Source organism: Panthera pardus, unplaced genomic scaffold (genome assembly GCF_024362965.1).
Source record: "Panthera pardus isolate Hobbes unplaced genomic scaffold, ASM2436296v1 HiC_scaffold_22, whole genome shotgun sequence".
NCBI classification, from domain to species: domain Eukaryota; kingdom Metazoa; phylum Chordata; class Mammalia; order Carnivora; family Felidae; genus Panthera; species Panthera pardus.
The window spans coordinates 42,630,983-42,651,893 of record NW_026526788.1 but is presented as its reverse complement, the minus strand read 5'-3'; the positions used below and the strand labels follow the sequence as shown (position 1 = coordinate 42,651,893).

At 38.8% G+C, this 20,911-nt stretch overlaps 1 long non-coding RNA gene across 1 annotated transcript; it reads left to right on the top strand.

Moving 5' to 3' along the window:
- The first annotated feature begins 16,934 nt into the window (after nt 1–16,934).
- Nucleotides 16,935–20,911, top strand: LOC109264511 (uncharacterized). The gene is made up of 2 exons (XR_002078761.2): nt 16,935–17,085; nt 19,674–20,911. It is a non-coding gene; the product is annotated as an uncharacterized LOC109264511 (long non-coding RNA).

Sequence of the window (20,911 nt, the reverse complement as noted above, 5' to 3'; positions counted from 1 at the left end):
CAGTGAGCTTTCAGATCCCTGTCCTTGGCATTCATTCAGAAAAAGATGGGCACATTGAATTCAGATGACCAGGAGAGCAAGGAGCCTGATCAGGGGCCAGAGGGGCTTTGAAACCCCACATAGGTATGACTTTTCTGCCCACAGGACTTCTGATTGATCAGTTACCTCCAGATCTCCCAATTACTGGGGCTTCCATGAATGGACCATGGTCTAACAGCTTGATCCTAAACTTCCTTTTGGACCCAGCCCTCTCTGGAGTCATAAGACACTTTGGGAGGTGAAAGTCACCCTGTTCCTCAGCTCTCCCCCAGGGTCTCTTCTGCTTTGGACAAGAACTCAGTGGGTGCCACAGGGTCTTATTTTCACAATCGCTTTTAGCCTTAAAAGTGTGCTTATTTAAAAATAAGGGGGCACCTGGGTGGCTCAATTGGTTAAGCGTCCGACTTCAGCTCAGGTCATGATTCTCGTGGTTTGTGAGTTTGAGCCCCACATCAGGCTCTGGGCTGACAGCTCAGAGACCACTCTGGATCCTCTGTACCTCTCTCTCTTCCTCTCCCCAACTCACGTGCTCACGCACACTCTCTCTCTCACTGTCAAAGTAAATAAACTTAAAAAAAATGTTTTAAGCAAAAATAGGGGGCACACCTGAACAAGGATCTAATAAATACCTAAATGTCACCTGGCCCCAACAAGACAACAGAGAACATCCTGGAGCAAGTGAACCACCTCCAGAATGAGCTGTGATGACAACAACTGAAGGAGAGCCTCTTTACAACAGCCATAGCTAAGCTGGCTGCACATTTAGCATCAAATCTTCCCTGTGAAGGATGAGAGGGAAATTCTTCTCTCAAAAGCCTAATTCCTGGGAACCGGGTGTAACTTTATTGGAAATCAGATCCCAGCAGAGGAAACACTAGAGAAGTTCTGAGGGCTTCAGATTCGCTCAGCTCTTCCCAGGAGAGCTGGGTTTCTGTTCAGCATCTCCACACCCATCTGCTCTGCCACTGGGCCCCCTCTGCTGGGAGTGCATGTTGTTCTTAGCACTCGGGAATAACAGACACCGGGGTCCTTGTGATAGCAGCCCTGCAGAGGGACAGCAAGTCCCCAGCTCTGCTTCCAGCCCCCAGTGCACCAAGCGAGTTCACCCAGACAGCCAAGGGAAAGAGAGAAGGGAGAGCAGACCTGAGGATAATGCTCTGGGGGGTGAGGGGTCCTCTTTTCCCTCCATCCTCCTTCATTCAGCAGATCTCTTTTAAACGATGACAGTGTGGTGCACAGGAGACAGAGAGATGCCAGAAAGGGTTGGTGGTCTGCTGGTACAGGAAGACTTATAAACTAATATTTTAGAAGACACTGTGGTTAAATACTAAAAATGATACACACAAGGAGCAATGAAATTTCAGGGAAAATGGTAAACACCTTTGCATTTGTGCATTTTGGGGAGAGGAGTGTTACTTAGACTGCATGGAAGCAGAAGGGAGAAGGAATGTGCTGACAAGCAGTTTGGGAGGTTCATGCTGAGGGGTCTGGATATCTGGAACATTTGGTTATTAATAGCCAATCACACTAAGAATTACACTTCCCCAGCTCTATCAGGCAGTTTTGGAAGAGACTGCATGGTCTTTCCAGATTCTTCCCTCCTAGGCCAGGCTGAGCCATTGAACTTCCTGGGATATTTGGTCTTGGGAAAGAAAGACTGTTATAGCTGAAGCTATAAGATAAAAATGGAAGCAAGGAGTCATCCCCAGGAAAGAGCTCTAATAAGAGGTGGAGGGAGGGGCCCCAACCACATTCAGGTCCTGGCTCTGGTGATTCCTGAGGCCACTGCTACCATGACCTGCTCTGAGATTTGGTCATTCAGGAGATGCCACAGAATTCTTCCAGTAAAGTCTCATCTTTGATTAACCAAGCTCCAGCTGGATTTTTCCACGGGTAACCAAGAGGTTTTCAATAATGGCAGAACATGGCTGAGACACAGCTTAAGGCAACTGCACTAGGGTAAAGGGAAGAGGGAATATTCTAGAGATATTTCTGCAGCGGAAATCATTCAGGTGGAAGATGAAGAAGTACGAGATTCTGAAATGATGTCATGAAAGCCAAGGAAAAAGATTATTTTAAGGAAAAAAATCATAGTGATATCCCCCCAAAAAGGGGGACCAAGGGATCAAACGAGATAAATATTGGAAAGCGGTGATCTGATTTGGCAATTCAGAAACTCCTAACTAGATAGCAATGGGTTAAGTAGGAAATGTGAAGAAAGGAACTTAAAAAATGATTATTTACTCAGCTTCAAGTCCACTAAAAGCATCAACCAATAGTATTTTCATCCTATAATTCTGGTCTCCAATGTTGTCATGATAATTCAATTTGATGGAAGTGAAATTATTCTACTTTTTGACAGCAGTTTTATGTCTCCTACTTCTATTTTTTAAAATAAGTTAAATATTTTATTTCATTCAAAGAAAAATGTGCTTTTTTCCCATCAGCCACAATAACCTTAAGCTAATAAATCTTTTCTTGATGTACATATTTATTATGTTTTTATTTTTTGAATAGTTAACACGTGCACACGACTTCTTAAAAGTTCATAAAGTATAGAAGAGTACGAAGTAAAATGTGAATCTCTTTGTCTCGCACACCCTCCCATTAAAAGCAGTTACCAGTCCCTTGCCAATATTTCCAGAGGTAGTGTATGCCCAATATAGGTATAGGGGTGGTTGCCAGAGGGGAGGGGGAAGGACGTGGGGGAAGAGGAGGGGGGAAGGTACAGGCTTCCAGTTGGAGAATGAATAAGTCACAAGAACAAAAGGTCCAGCAGAGGGAATATAGTCAACGGTACTGTGATAGTGTTGTACGGTGACAGATGGTAGCTACACTTGTGATGAGCACAGCATAACATATAATGTTATAGAATCACTATATTGGGCACCCGAAACTAATGTAACATTGTGTGTCAACTATACAACAAGGAAGATAATACAATGAAGAAAAAACAATAACTTTATTTTTATTGAAATGTAATGGGTGGACAGTGTTATATTAGCTTCAGGTGGACAACATAATGATTCAACAATTCTATCTATTACTCAGTGCTCATCATGATAAGTGTAGTCACCATCTGTCACCAATGTTACCACAATCTTCTTGATAATGTTTCCGATGCTGTACTTTTCATCTCTACGACTTAATTATTTTGTACGTGTATACCTCTTAATTCCCTTTATCGGTTTCATCCATCTCCCCATCTCCCCTCTGGCAATCACCAATTTCTTCTCTGTATTTAAATGTCTGTTGTTCTGTTTGTCTCTTTCTCCTTTGTTTGGTCATTTGTTTTGTTTCTTACATTCCACATATGAATAAAATCATGTGGTATTTGTCTTTCTTTGACTTATTTACTTAGTATTATACTCTCTGGGTCCATCCATGTTGTTGTAAATGACAAGATCTCATTCTTTTTGTGTTGAATAATATTTTATTGTATATATATCACATCTTTATCCATTCATCTATTGATAGACACTTGGTCTGCTCCCACAATTTGGCTATTGTAAATAATTCTGCAATAAGTATAGGGGTGCACAAATCTTTTAAAATCGGTTTACTTTGGGTAAATGCCCAGTAGTGGATCCTAAGTATTTTTATTTTCAATTTTTTCAGGAACCTCTACACTGTTTTCCACAGTGTCTGTACCAATATGCACTCCCAACAGTGCATGAGCATATAAAAGAATGAAACTAGACCACTTTCTTACACTACACACACACACACACACACACACAAACTCAAAATGGATTAAAGACCTAAATGTGAGACCTGAAACTATAAAATTCACAGAAGGAAACATAGGCAGTAATTTCTTTGACATTGGCCGTAGAAACATTTTTCTAGATACATCTCCTCAGGCAAGGGAAACAAAAGCAAAAATAAACTTTTGGAACTACATCAAAATAAAGAGCTTCTTCACAGAGAAGGACACCATCGACAAAATGAAAAAGAAACCTACTGAACGGAAGAAGATATTTGCAAATGAAATATCCGATAAAAGGTTAAGATATCCAGAGTATATAAAGAACTTACACAACTCAATTCCAAAATGACAAGCAATCCAATTAGAAAATGGGCAGTGGATCTAAAGATACATTTTTCAAAAAAAGACATACAAATGACCAAAGACACATAAGAAGATGCTCAGCATCACTCATCATCAGGGAAATGCAAATCGAAACTACAATGAGATATCACCTTATAACTGTCACCTTGGCTAAAATAAAAAAGACAAGACAACTTAAAAAAAAAGAAGCAGTACAGCTATATGCATTCCCTTTTGACATCTATGCACACTGATCCTTGCCTTGCTTTTCCTACTTCAGATACCTCTAAGATTGTTCCATATATGCGCATATGTGTCAGCCTCTCTTTTTGAAATGGCCGTGTGGTATTTCCTTGGATTGAGTTACCATATTTTATTTTATTAGACCTCTATGGATGAACTTTTAGGTTGTTTCTATTATTTTGCTAATATAATCAGGGATGTAATAAGTGTTCTTTCTTTGAGCAGACATATAGGACAAATCCCTATAATTGAAACTGCTAAATTAAAGGGAATGTGTGTTTACAATTTTGGTAGGTATGCTCAAACTGTCCTCCCAAGTCTACCAACAATTCATGAGAGTGACAGTTACATGACACTCTCGCCCATCAAAATGAGTCATGGTGCTTTTGCTCTTTAAGAATTGATGTGGGAGATAAAGGGTTAACCTCAGACTGGGCTGATCCAGGAATGCCTGGGACAAGGACCTCAGAGTCCTATTTCTCCAGAAAGTACAAATTTAAGTTAATGTGGAATATGTGTCTGCCTCATCTGCAGTGTGGCACCGCTCTTGGCTTGGGGGACCTGTGAACCAGCACACAACCTCAGGCCACCATGAATACAAAGGTATAAAAGAGAGTGTCAGGTTGCTAAACCCCACACAAACCTTGATGCTTGCATCCCTAGGAAGTTGCTTGGGCTTCTGAGGAGATGAAGATGTGTGCAGCTATGTGACTTGTCCCCCGCAGCCCTTCAGAATCCAAGTGACCTCAGTATTAGAGCCTACCATAACTCATGAATCTATGCAGGTGCACAAATCAGTGGTTTAAATTTACACTTATTTTATTATCAGTAAGGGTGAGCATTTTTCCTACAAGTTCAAAGACTATTTTTTATCCACTTTTATGAACTATCATGTTCTTTGCCTACTAGAGAGGTAATGTTTATATTCTTGATTTATAAATACTCTTTATATGTTACAGGGTGGGTCACTTTATCATACGTGTTGCAATATTTTTTTCAGTTTTTTATTTGTCTTCTGACCATGTTTATAGTACTTTTTTACCATGGACAATCATTTCATTTTCATAGTTCTACATATCCATCTTGTCTCTTAAGACTTGTGGATTTTATAAAGTCCTTTCAAAGGCCTATTTAATTTTAAGTTTATAAAGTTTTATTTCATGTTTCCTTCTAGTTCTTTTATTTTTCCCTTTTTTTAGTATTCAGTACATCCAGAATTTTATTTTGATATAAAGAGTGAGGTAGAAATCCAACTTTATCTTTTCCAGATTATTACCTAAGTCAGTGCCTTGATAATAAAAGCTTTCATACTCTACCACAAGGCACTGTTATAAGCTCTTTTTCAGAGTTAGTAATACTAGACTTTCAAAATGCTTACAATTTCCCTCAGCAAAAACACAGATTATGCCAACAGAAAGCTAGAGACATCTAATGCTCTATTCCACCTTTTTATTAACTATTCCTAAAATACACAATATGAAAGGATTTGTAAAATTTCAATAGGTATTGAGATTGTAATTTAGGTAAACACCTGCCAGATGTCCAAAGCATTATCCACTAGCCAATAGAAGGCAAAGAAAAGTACCTGTCCACTCACCCCCATGCATATCTCTTCCTGAAAAAAAAAGAAGCTTTCCTTGACCAGATGGGAAGGTACAACCAGACAGGACAAGAGCCACTCTCTGAGGCTACAATATGTGAATCTATAGGCTTCCTCTCCACATCTGTAGCTTTTTCCCCCCAGAGAGTTCCAGACAGTTTAGTTCAATGACACAATTTCTCAACCACATAAACCAGAGGTGTAAATGGGTTTGGTGTTAAGTCTCTACCCATGGTAAAGAGGATAGCAATAGGCAAGGGCTGAGCTTTGGAGAGCATGGTGGGTAGGATGCGGATGATATATACTTAGGAGGTAGAGATGGGAAGTGGTAAACATGAGATCTTCAGTCTTACTTTCTAGAAACAAAGCTACATTTTGATTTTTTCCTCTTGAGAGTAAATACCAAAGAAATGGAACCAAGACAGTTCTCCTTAGGTCAATAGATTTGCACATCATGAATAATTGCTAAACCCCAGCAAATGTGGTTGGGGGATGTGCCTGTCAGCCATCACATTGCTTAAGGTCTGGGATGATGATTCTAATGGCAACAAAATAAATGTGAAACAGTCAATGCAAATTGATCCACAAGCTAATGAGGAAAAGCAGAGCTGGATAGACTTTTACCTTCTAAGTAAGCTGGGGAAACATCAGAGTTTATAGGAAGATGTATGGTATTGGTCAAGGATCTTGGTTGCGTTAAATGGAAAGCAATTGTAATTACCTTAAGCAAAACAGAAAACTTAGACATAACAGATGGCTAGGGGATAAGAGTTGAGAAAAGGCAGAAACCACAAAATGCAGAGACCTAAAGAGCAGAATGCATCAGTTAGACTCTTATTTAAATGCTACACAAATTGCCTGGCTTTTTGAAGTGAAAACAACTTTGTTGGCAACATCTTGAGGAGTCCCAAAATTTACTGAAAGCCTGGAGAATCTGGCTCAGAAAATGGTCAGAGTCCAGGAGAAGAGGTAACACCAGACATGTGAACTCTTCCCACAGGATGAGTCTGAAGATACTGCATCTGCCTCAGAAGCTAAATGCTGCGTGCCTAAGTGTTGCACCAGCCCCAAGTGACAACAACCCAAAGCTGCCCTGGCACCATCACTTCTGCCCCTGGAAAATGGCCATGGCTGTCACCACTACAGACAACCAGTGAATTCTCTACTGGCCCAGGTCTTAGCATCACTAGCTTCAGAATCTCATGGGGCGCCTGGGTGGCTCAGTTGGTTAGGCGTCCAACTTCGGCTCAGGTCATGATCTCGCGGTCTGTGAGTTCGAGCCCCGCATCGGGCTCTGTGCTGACAGCTCAGAGCCTGGAGCCTGTTTCAGATTCTGTGTCTCCCTCTCTCTCTGACCCTTCCCCATTCATGCTCTGTCTCAATAAATAAACATTAAAAATTAAAAAAAAAAAAAAAAAAGAATCTCAGGTAAGTCCATCTCATTGGCCACGTCCTGTGTCTAGCTCCTGGCTTCTGGCAGGACTTGACACTTCATATTTGGCTCTTTAGCTTCCATTATGGTAGACTGACTCAGCATCCCCGACAAGACTATGTACACTGGACAGTGAAGGAAATGACAAATGACCACTCCATCAACACCCTAACTCGAATGTTCTGGGAAGGACATCATTGCCACTCCTGCTGAACACCAATATTGTCCCCCTTGGACACCACTGCTACTGCCCCTGCATCTAAAAACTATTTGGAACCAAGTCCTGTCTGCCAGAGGAAGAGACAGAGGGAGCATCAGACCTTCAGGCTTCCAAAGAAAAAGGCAAGCAATAAATAGGGTCACATTGAAAAGAGAATATATTACCTAAAATTCAGGAAGGGATTTATTTTTATGTTTTAGGAAAATATTTTTTAAACCACATGCTTTGGTTTTTCATTTAGGTAAAACATGGAGTCTATCAACCAAAAGATAAAGAGAGCAGGGACCTGGTTAAGGAAATAATACAAAAAGGATTAATAAGCAGTAGTTGAATTTAATGTTGTTTTAGAGGTTGCTGAAGAGAAGCCAGTGAAGAGGAGGAAAGGCTTGAAAATCTTTCCCTTAGTGCACAGAAGAGCAAAGAAATAAAAAGCTGAAGTCTACAGGTGCTCTTGAAATGAAGAGCCACAGAAACATGAACGATGCACATGAAAGGGAACATAAGACATTGAAAATAATCATCACAGATATACTAAAAGAAAACTTCTCTTAAGAGAGAGAACAGATTAAAGCTGTTCTCAAAGAAGCAAATATAATTAATAAAAAGGAACAACACGTAAATAGGTGATGGGGATTAAGGAGGGCACTTGTCGTGATGAGCACAGAGTGATGTATGGAAATGTTGAATCACTATATCATACACCTGACACTAATATAGCACTGTATATTAACTAACTGGAATTAAAATAAAAACTAGAGGCACCTGGGTAGCTAAGTCAGTTAAGTGTCTGACTCTTGATTTCAGTTCAGGTCATGATCCCACAGTTCATGAGATCAAGCCCCACATCAGCCTCTGTGCTTACAGCCTGCTTGGGATTCTCTCTCTCCCTCTCTCTCTCTCTCTGCCCCTGCTCCATGAGCTTGCTCTCTCTCTCTCTCTCTCTCTCTCAAAATAAATAAGTGAATAATAAATAAAAACTTTTCTAAAAAGGAAAAACACATACATATATCCCAATGACTTTCAAAATTACAAGAATAAAGAAAAATCCCTATGAACATGAAGACAGGGAAAAACTGATGGCACAAGAAAATAGAATAAAATATCAAACTAGATTCAGACTTTTCCTTTCAATCACACTGGATGACTTCCCTATCCTTGGCAGAACATTTGCTTTAGATGTACTGGAGCCCATCTAAATAAAATTCACGTTAGAGGAGGGGCCAAGATGATGGGACAGCATTCAAGTTTTTTGGCATCTCTCATCCCTGAAATGCACCATCTTGCACACCTAGAAAACTGATTTGAGTATTAACACAACAATCTACACAACCCGAACTACAGAACGTGGCAGGTATGTGGCATGCAGAGGTGAACTGGGGGAGAGAGAAGCCACAGAGGCTAGAGTACTGTTTTTGCTTGTAGAGAGAGGATGGAGACAGGGGGAGAGTGTGGAAAGCATCCCCCCACCTCGAAAGCAGCTGGAGAGAAAAGAAAGAGTACAAAAGGGACTGAACAAAAAAGGGAAAAGGAGAAAGGAGAGGGTTTAAATTCCCTTAAGACTCTATAAACAGGGGGAGCACAGAGTCTGAAACTCTGTACCTAGATAACCTGGTGTTGCTCTGGTGGGAAGGGCAAATCCTCAGGAGCAGAAACGAGGTCCAAGGGGTCCGAGGGCCACATGGGGAGAGGCAGTTCCCTTGCTGAGAGGACATTTGGTAGAGGCTGTGCAGCCACCCTACAGGAAAAAGTCCCAGCAGACCCTGGAGAACAACCACATTCATTGGTGCTAGAACAAAGATGTTAATGGGGAAGGCTGGTGCCAGATGTGTTGTGATTTTTCCATAATCCCTGAAACACTGCTGCTACACAATCGCGTGAACTTTTTCTGGGGTGGGCTGGCACCCAGCTGCAGTCTCTGGGCATCAGCAGCAACAGGGTCCCACAAACATTCCTGGGGATGGGCAGGCACTCAGCCACTACTTGGTGAGACCCTCCCAAGGGTCAGAACAGGTCAAAGCTGCAGTCCCTAAGAAGTCAGAGGTTGGGAAACACAGCTGCATCTGAGACAGAACTCAGGAGGGAGGTGCCACCTGGCAGGCTGACAGCTTGGTCACAGACAGTGTAAAAGGGGGAATGGACAGAAGCCAGAGACAAAGGAGGGGTGCTCGCTCAGGAAGAGCACAGAGTTCTGATACTAGAGACTGGGAAGCTGGGTGATACCATTTTCACCCCTCCTGAGCATGTGCATACACCCCTACATGCACCACTAAAATCCACCCCAGTAGCTAAGTAGCACCATCTAGCAGAGAACAGAGCCATTACACTAAGCCCACCCAACTGGGCCAACCGTGCTGTTCAGTAACACCACAAGTCTCTCCGCCTACTTAGTTTACTATAAAGTGCTTCATAGTTTGACTTCCAGGAGAAACTGATGTAATTTCAATCGTATTTCAGTCTGTTTGCTGGTCCATCTATTCACTTTTTTTTCTTAACTCTTGAATACAGAAAGAGAAAAAAATTATTTTTATTTTTCATTTTTATTAAAAATATTTTCTTTAATTTTTTCTACTATATTTTTTGCTTTTTTGTAAATTATTTAAATTCTATTTTCCTTCTATCATTTCATTTTATTCTGTCTTATTATATTCATTTTTCAAGTTTTCAAACATTCTCCTTTTCTGCTTCTTTCCTTTTTTTTTTCTTTTTGCCTTTTTTTTCATTTCTTATATTTCCCTTTTTTCTCTAATCTATCAAGCTCCTTTCAACAATCAGACCAAAACACACCTAGGATCCAGCATCTTTTATTGGATTTTTTGTGTTCTTTTTTAATTTTTTAATTTTAATTTTTTTTACCCTATTAATTCATTTTCTTCCTTCAAAATGACAAAACGAAGGAATTCACCCCAGAAGGAAGAACAAGAAGAAATGACAGCCAGAGACTTAATCAACACAGACACAAGCAAGATGTCTGAAACAGAATTTAGAATCACGATAATAAGAATACTAGCTGGGGTAGAAAATAGATTAGAGTCCCTTTTTTAGAAGTAAAAGCTAGTCAGGATGAAATAAAAATGCTATAACTGAGCTGCAATCTCGAATGGATGTCATGATGGCAAGGATGGATGAATCCTTGCGAATCAGTGATATAGAGGACAAATTTAAGGCAAACAATAAAGCAGAAAAAAGAGGGGAACTAAGGCAAAAGAGCATGATTTAAGAATTAGAGAAATCAGGGGCACCTGGGTGGCTCAGTCGGTTAAGTATCCAACTTCGGCTCAGGTCATGATCTCGCAGTTTGTGAGTTCAAGCCCCGCATCGGGCTCTGTGCTGACAGCTTGGAGCCTGGAACCTGCTTCAGATTCTGTGTCTCCATCTGTCTCTGCCCCTCCCCTGCTCACACTCTGTCTCTCTCTGTCTCTCAAAAATAAATAAATGTAAAAAAAGAATTTTTTTTAAAGAATTAGAGAAATCAGTGACTCATTAAAAAGGAACAACATCACAATCATAGGAGTCCCAAAAGATGAAGAGAGAGAAAAAGGGGTAGAAGGTTTATGTGAGCAAATCATAGCGGGAAAGTTTCCTAACCTGGGGAAAGACACAGACATCAAAACCCAGGAAGCACAGAGGACTCCCAGTAGATTCAACAAAAACTGACCATCAACAAGGCATATCATAGTCATATTCACAAAATACTCAGGCAAGCAAAGTATTATGAAAGCAGCAAAGGAAAAATAGTTCTTAACCTACAAGGGAAGACAGATCAGGTTCACAGCAGACCTATCCACAAAAACTTGGCAGGCCAGAAAGGAGTGGCAGTATATATTCAATGTGCTGAATAAGAACAATATGCAGCCAAGAATTCTTCATCCAGCAAGGCTGTCATTCAAAATAGCAGGAGAGGTAAAATGTTTCCCAGACAAACAAAAATTAAAGGAGTTTGTGACCACTAAACCATCCATGCAAGAAATTTTAAGGGGGACTCTCTGAGAGAGAAAAGACAAAAAAAAAAAAAAAAAAAAGACAAAAAAAAAAAAAAAAGACCAAAAGCAACAAAGACTAGAAAGGACCAGAGAACAACCACCAGAAACTCCGATTCTACAGGCAACATAATGGCAATAAATTCATATCTTTCAGTACTCATTCTAAATGTCAATGGATTAAATATTCCAATCAAAAGACATAGAGTAACAGAATGGATAAGAAAACAAGATCCATCTATATGCTGCTTACAAGAGACCCACTTTAGATCTAAAGACACCTTCAGATTGAAAGTAAGGGGATGGAGAACCATCTATCATGCTAATGGTCAACAAAAGAAAGCCAGAAGAGCCATAATTATATCAGACAATCTAGATTTTAAAATAAAGACTGTATCAAGAGATGAAGAAGGGCATAATATCATAAATAAGGGGTCTATCCACCAAGAAGATCTAACAATTGTACACATTTATGTTCCAAATATGGAAGAACCCAAATACATAAATCAATTAATCACAAACATAAAGAAACTCATTGATAATAATACAATAATAGTAGGGGACTTCAACACCCCACTTACAACAATGGACATATCATCTAAACAGAAACTCAACAAGGAAACAATGGCTCTGAATGGCACACTGGACCAGATGGATTTAACAGATATATTCAGAACATTTCATCCTAAAGCAGTGGAATATACATTCTTCTCCAATGCACATGGAACAGTGTCCAGAACAGACCACATATAGGGACACAAGTACAAAAAGATTGAGATCATACTGTGTATATTTTCAGACCACAACGCTATGAAACTCAAAATCAAACACAAGAAAAAACTCGGAAAGTAACAAATACTTGGAGACTGAAGAACATCCTACTAAAGAATGAATGGGCTAACCAAGAAGTTAAAAAGGAAATTAAAAGGTACGTGGAAGCCAATGAAATGCTAACACCACAGCCCAATATCTCTGGGACACAGCAAAGGTGGTCATAAGAGGAAAGTATATAGCAACTCAGGCCTTCCTAAAGAAGGAAGACATGTCTCAGATACACAACCTACCTCACACCTTAAAGAGCTTGAAAAACAATAGCAAATAAAACCCAAAACCAGCAGAGGACAGGAAATAATAAAGATTAGAGCAGAAATCAATGCTATCAAAACCAAAACCAAAACAAAAACAGTAGAACAGATCAATGAAACCAGAAGCTGGTTCTTTGAAAGAATTAACAAAATTGATAAGCCCCTAGCCAGTTTGATCAAAAAGAAAAAGGCAAGGACCCAAATAAATAAAACCAAGAAGGAAAGAGGACAGATCACAACCAACACAGGAGAAATACAAACAATAATAACAGAATATTATAATCAGTTATACACCAATAAAATGGGCAATCTGGAAGATATGGACAAATTTCTAGAAACATATAAAGTACCAAAACTGAAACCAGAAGAAATAGAAAATTTGAACAACCTATAACCACAAAAGAAATCGAATTAGTAATCAAAAATCTCCCCCAAAAAACAGAGTCCAGCGCCAGATGACTTTCCACAGGAATTTTACCAAACATTTAAAAAAGAGTTAATACCTAGTCTCTTGAAGCTGTTCCAAAAAAATAGAAATGGAAGGAAAACTTCCAAACTCTTTCTATGAAGCTTCTATGATGCTGTAAAAAGGAGAATTACAGACCAATTTCTCTGATGATCATGGACGCAAAAATCCTCAACAAGATACTAGCCAACTGGATCCAACAATACATTAAAAATTATTCACCATGACCAAGTGGGATTTATACGTGGGATGCAGGGCTGGTTAAATATCCACAAAATAGGGGCGCCTGGGTGGCTCAGTCGGTTAAGCGACCAACTTCAGCTCAGGTCATGATCTCCCGCTCTGTGAGTTCCAGCCCCGCGTCGGGCTCTGTGCTGACAGCTCAGAGCCTGGAGCCTGCTTCAGATCCTGTGTCTCCCTCTCTCTGGCCCTCCCCCATTCATGCTCTGTCTCTATGTCTCAAAAATAAATAAACGTTAAAAAAATTAAAAAAAAAATATCCACAAAATAATCAAAGTGATACATCACATCAATAAAAGAAAGGACAAGAACCATAGGATCCTCTCAATAGATGCAGAGAAAGCATTTGACAAAATACAGCATCCTTTCTTGCTAAAAACCCTCAAGAAACTAGGGATAGAAGGATCATACCTCGAGATCAGAAAAGCCATAATTGTAAGACTCAATGGTAATATCACCCTCAATGGGGAAAACCTGAGAGCCTTTCCCCTAAGATCAGGAACAAGACAGGGATATCTACTCTCCCCACTGTTAGCCAACATAGTATTGGAAGTCTTAGCCTCAGCAATCATACAACACAAAGGAATAAAAGTCAGGAGGAGGTCAACCTTTCACTCTTTGAAGATGACATGATACTCTATATGGAAAACCCAAAAGCTTCCACAAAAAAACTGCTAGAATTGATTCATGAATTCAGCAAAGTTGCAGGATATAAAATCAATGCACAGAAATCAGTTGCATTCCTATACACCAACAATGAAGAAACAGAAAGAGAAATCAAGGAATCGATCCCATTTACAATTGCACCAAAAACCATAAAATACCTAGGAATAAATCTCACCAAAGAGGTGAAAAATCTATACACTGAAAACTATAGAAAGCTTATGAAAGAAATTGAAGAAGACACAAAAAAATGGAAAAAGATTCCATGCTCCTCAATAGGAAGAACAAATACTGTTAAAATGTCAATACTACCCAAAGCAATCTACACATTCAATGTGATCTCTATCAAAATAACAGCAGCATTCTTCACAGAGCTAGAACAAACAATCCTAAAATGTGTATGGAACCAGAAAAGACACTGAATAGCCAAAGCAATCCTGAAGAAGAAAACCAAAGCTGGAGGCATCACAATCCTGGACTTCAAGCTGTATTACAAAGCTGTAATCATCAAGACAGTATGGTACTGGCACAAAAACAGACACTCAAATCAATGGAACAGAATAGAGAACCCAGAAATGGACCCATAAACATATGACCAACTAATCTTTGACAAAACAGAAAAGAATATCCCATGGAATAAATATAGTTTCTTCAGTAAACGGTGCTGGGAAAACTGGGTAGTGACATGCAGAAGAATGAACCTGGATCACTTTCTTACACCATACACAAAAATAAAACTCAAAATGAATAAAAGACCTAAAGATAAGACAGGAAGCCATTAAAATCCTGGAAAAGAAATCAGGCAAAAGCCTCTTTGACCTTGGCCACAGCAACTTCTTACTCAACATGTCTCCAGAGTCAAAGGACACAAAAGCAAAAATGAACTATTGGGACCTCATCAAAATAAAAGGCTTCTGCACAGTGAAGGAAGCAATCAGCAAAACTAAAAGGCAACTGACAAAATTGGAGAAGATACTTGCAAATGACATATCAGATAAAGGGTTAGTATCCAGAATCTATAAAGAACTTCTCAAACTCAATACTGAAAAAAACAAATTATCCAGTGAAGAAATGGGCAAAAGACATGAATAGACACTTCTCCAAAGAAGACATCCAGATGGCCACTCGACACATGAAAAAATGCTCAACATCACCCATCATCAGGGAAATACAAATCAAAACCACAATGAGATACCACCTCACACCTGTCAGAATGGCTAACATTAACAACTCAGGCAATGACAGATGTTGGTGAGGATGTGGAGAGAGAGGATCTCCCTTGCACTGCTGGTGGGAATGCAAACTGATGCAGATACTCTGGAAAACAGTATGGAGGTTCCTCAAAAAATTAAAAATAGAACTACCCTATGACCCGGCAATTGCGCTACTGGGTATTTATCCAAGGGATACAGGTGTGTTGTTTTGAAGGAGCACATGCACCCCAACGTTTATAGCAGCACTACCGACAATAGCCAAAGTATGGAAAGAGCCCAAATGTCCATCAACAGATGAATGGATAAAGAAGATGTATATGTATATATATATATATATATATATATATATATATATATATATATATGGAGTATTACTCAGCAATCAAAAAGAATGAAATATTGCCATTTGCAACTGTGTGGATAGAACTAGAGGGTATCACGCTGAGCAAAATTAGTCAGTCAGAGAAAGACAAATATATGACTTCACGCATATGATGACTTTAAGATACAAAACAGATGAACATAAGGGAATGGAAGCAAAAATAATATAAAAACATGGAGGGGGACAAAACATAAGAAACTCTTAAGTATAGAGAACAAGTAGAGAGTTGCTGGAGGGGTTGTGGGGCGGGATGAGTTAAATGGGTAATGGGCATTAAGGAATCTACTCCTGAAATCATTGTTGCATTATATGATAACTAACTTGGATATAAATTTAAAAATAAATAAATTATTTAAAAAATCACACTAATAAATTTAAAACTAGATAAACTAAAATACAAAATATTGGTAGTGAGCAATGAAATTCCATAATCATAGCTTTGCATAAATACTTGTTGTAAATATGGTTAAAAGAATAAAATGAGGGGCGTCTGGCTGCCTCACTCAGTAAAGAATATGACCCTTGACCTGGGGTCATGAGTTCCAAGCCCCACATTGGGTGTAAAGATTACTTAAATAAGTAAATAAATTTTTTAAGTGAATAAAATGAAGATCAGAATTTATTCTAAAAAAAAGATAAAAATTAACAAAACTAATAATGATAATCTTTTTTAAAATGTTTATTCATTTTTGAGAGAGAGAGACAGAGTGAGCAGGCGAGGGGCTAAAAGAGAGGGAGACAGAATCTGAAACAGGCTCCAGGCTCCGAGCTGTCAGCACAGAGCCCAATGCAGGGCTCAAACTCACAACTGTGAGATCATGAGCAGAGCTTTACCAACTGAACCACTCAGACTCCCCTAATAATGAGGTATTTTTAATTAAATGTAGTTATTCATAGAATTTAAACCATGTTGTATGAATCATTATAAGAGAAAGAAAATTTTAAATAAAACAGTACACATAGGATCGGAAGGATTGGAAATAGGAGTGTTAAAATCAAAAACAAGCTGAGACCAACCTTGAAAATTCCTTGAGCAGATAAAACCAGTTTGGTCGGGTAAACAAAGCTGAAGTCAGCTTATTTTGTTAAGACTAACTTGACCCGGGTCACTTCTTGCTTTTGCTTCTAGAAATCATAAGCAAAACTTGAACTGCTTCCCAAGGTTATATGAAGGAACCACTGACCAATTCCCTATCATTTAAAGAAATTCCAATATTCTAACCAATCACCATGAAGAATAGTCACTGCTTTCTCGCTACATACGCTTCTTTATAACAATGCACCCCTGAGCCTCGCTTCATATTTTGGTTTAAGTGCTTCCATTCTGCCAACTGTCTTGTTGGGTGAGCACAATACACTTTTACTAATTACTGCTTTGGTGATTCATCTGTTTCACTTCTGTTATTTCTGAACTTTTGACATTCCACAGGATCAGAAGTGAGATCCAAAGAAACCCGCCAATGACTCAGGCTGGTGAGTAAGCAGGTGCTGGTACTTGTTTAAAGAAAGTAATTTAAATAAATGTAAGTAAGATAAAAGTTTACACGAAGTCCATGGATATTCATTGAATTTCTAAATCATCTCCAAACAAAATAAACATTAAATGCTAAGCATAAGTTTATCTACTTTGGGCTTTTTAATTTTTTACAGAGACAAAAGGTATTTGAGTATTGATAAACATGTTCTGTGCCACACTGAAATACTTACTACAAGGAAGAAAATACTTCTAGGAATTATGAAATATATTTAAAATTGCTAATCTACTACAGGATACTAAATATGATAGTTCACTATTGCCTAATTCCTAGTTTTCACTGGAAAGCAAAGATTACCAATAGTAAAAATTTATAACTGATATGTAAAAATAAAACTACTAGGTCTAAAAAAAAAGGGTTAAAAAATGACTCTGTATGAAAACTAAGTAAGGAAAATAGAATACGGTGTGGGAGGAGGGGGGTTGGGTAAGGAAAGATATAAATGATTGTTTGAAATTAAGAAAGGAAAAAGGACAAAACCTAAATGGATATAGGAAGTTGTAAAAGGTTTATGGAAAATGAATCTTCTGAAAGGAATTTTATGCGTGGTGAAGCTAAGTTGGAATGGATTTATTTTTTAAAAAGAGACAATTTTAATATCAAAAGTATACTGATGCAGTGTTAGAACTTGGTTTTCTCTCTGTTAAAAGGATGTGTGTTTTAGTTTTTTAGATTGGTGGTTTGCTTTTTATAAGGAATTATAAACAAAGTTTCTTTACCTATAATGTAATCTGCCTAGGAAATAAAGATTCTGTGTCTTATGAAATTATTTCCTGTGCTTTACATTGTCTCTTTCTTTTTTATTTTTTTTTTAATTTTTTTTCTTTAACGTTTATTTATTTTTGAGACAGAGAGAGACAAGGCATGAACGGGGGAGGGGCAGAGAGAAAGGGAGACACAGAATGGGAAGCAGGCTCCAGGCTCTGAGCCATCAGCCCAGAGCCCGACGCGGGGCTCGAACTCACTGACCGCGAGATCGTGCCCTGAGCCGAAGTCGGACGCTCAACCGACTGAGCCACCCAGGCGCCCCTACATTGTCTCTTTCAAGTCTTTGGTTACTTCAAAAAATAACGGAGTCATCTCTATTAGAGCCAAGGTTTTACTTGCCTTTGAAGTCTTTTAATTGTCACTTTGGTTGAATGGATAACTAAGTCAATTGCATCTTGGTTTGGATCTTTAACCATGGCTATTTTTAAGGTTTTTGTCATTCACAATTATTTTTTACTCTCAATTCTTCTCTAACAGCATTCTGATCAATTACAAACAAAAGTGTTTTATCCTCAAAGAGATTCACAGAAAGGACCCTAACAAGTAATTTAAAATGCAGGTCTCTGGTGACTTTAAGACTATAACATTAAACTGAGTAAGAACTTTAAAACTTCAATGGAAAACTGATTGATTCATAAAGCTGCTAACCCAAGATGAAGCAAAACAATAATTAAGTGTGTAACACTGAATGAACTGATGAAGATGATTATAATTTTTATTACTTCATTTAAAACAATTGCCAGTTCTCTGTGATGAGAACCTTTCCACAGATATGTACTGAGCTCCATGAGGATAAGAAACTCTGAAGGAGGGGAAAACAAGCAAACAAAACAAACAAAACAAAACACACACACACAAAAAAAACTATTGCTAATTCTTTGTTTTGTTTTCCAGATATAAAGAATTATTTTTTTCATCTATTTTAATCAATAACTTAGAACAATTTGACGGTACGTATTTGCAACAAAGGTTGAAACATTTATCTTTTGCTCCCTATCTGACCCCTGCAGAATTTGGAAACTCTTACTGAATACTCTTGTTTTTCATGACAATGTATTAATTTGCATAAGTTCAGTAAGAATCTTTTCTCCTTGTAAAGGGACCAACTGGGTAAATCCTAGGCTTGGCTTCCTACCTTCAAGAGGGTTTTGAAAGTCCAATCTGAAATTCCTTATGAAAAAGTCCCAGCAAAACAGATATACTTGTTTTTAATATCTTAGTGTTTATTTATTTTTGAGAGAGAGAGCGCAAGCGGAGGAGGGGCAGAGAGAGGAGGGAGACACAGAATCTGAAGCAGGCTCCAGGCTCTGAGCTGTCAGCACAGAGCCCCATGCAAGGCTTAAACTCATGAACTGTGAAATCTTAACCTGAGCTGAAGTCGGACGCTTAACCAACTAAGCCACCCAGGCGCCCCAAAGCAGATTTAAAACAGCCTATACTTAACCAACTAAGCCACCCAGGCGCCCCAAAGCAGATTTAAAACAGCCTATATGGTCAATCACTATTTCTTTTCATAGAAATGGGGATGATTATAAAGAGAAAAATTATGTTTCAGTCATGTACCTTTGTAGATACCAGATTCCTGTGTTGTTAATTGTCTTTGAGATTTTGTTTTCCACCTATAAACTGGACTAGATCCTGAATTCTTCAAAGTTTTCTCTAACATTTGGCTAGAACTCTCCAAACTAACATTTTCCATTTTCTCTCACTCTTTTGGCTTGCAATCACTATACAACTAAAACTGCCCTTTTCTGGAAGCCATGCAACTAAAGCTGGATAACTTGATATACACTTCAAAGAAATCAGCACAACAGCTCATGTGTGGACAATCTCCATGCCTACTGCTATGCAGCCACTCAGAGCTCACCAGAGACATTCACACTGCAAACCAGGAATGTGTCAGATTGCCGCTGCCTGCCTTCACTCCATCTAAAGATGCTTAGAACCCGACATCTAGAAATCTTCTCAACTGGCTGCTCTCCAAACTCAGAAACTGAATTTATAATTTGCTTAAACTATTAACCTTTGTTTTTCTTCTGTTTCCATAGAAATGCCTCTCATTAAATTACCTGATTGCTCACATCAGAATGAGACCTAAAGCAGGTGAAAATTCACCTGCAACACTGCCTCCTGAAATAAAACATCCTCATATTCATCCTGTCCTAAGTAATCATGAGGATATGTGTTTGCCGAGACATCGTGTTATGCCTATAACCCATTTGAGTTATTTAACTGGTTAAATCTCGGTGTCTACGGTCTCAGCTCTGGGGAATTTCTCAATCTGTGGCTATTGTTCTCCCTATAGTCATCATATTAATCTCACTAGCGTATCGTATACTCTCTCAGGTTTTAAACGCCTGTCAGTCCCCACTCACATGCCACATGGTATTCACAAAGGATTAGGCAACTGGATGGAATCAACAATAACTACACAAATGATGAAGACGGTGACTACATGGCCCTCTGGCCTGACTACTCAACAAATGGAAACAGCAGATATATGATTCTTTGGCCTGATTACATCAACAGTGGTAAGGAGAATAACATAATACCAGTTGGTCATACTCTCAACCTGCTGAGAGAATGACCAAAAGGGAGGGAATTCTCGAAACGAAAACCAAACTAGAGACGAGCCTTGAAAATTCCCTGAGCAGACAAAACCAGGTTAGTCATACAAACAGAGCTGAAGTCAGCTTATTTTGCAAGACTAACTTGACCTAGGTCATTGCTTGCTTTTGCTTCCGGAAATCATAAGCAAAACTTGATCTGTCCCCCAAGGTTGATATGAAGTAACCACTGACCAATTATTTATCACTTAAGAAAATTCTAATATTACAACCCTTGTGAAGAATAAACAGTCAGTGCTTTCTCACCAAATAAGCTTCTTATAACAATATACCCCTGAGCCCCACTTCATGTTTTGGTTTGAGTACTCCTGGTCTGCAAACTGTCTTTTTGCGGCGTGCACAATAAACTTTTACTAATTACTACTTCAA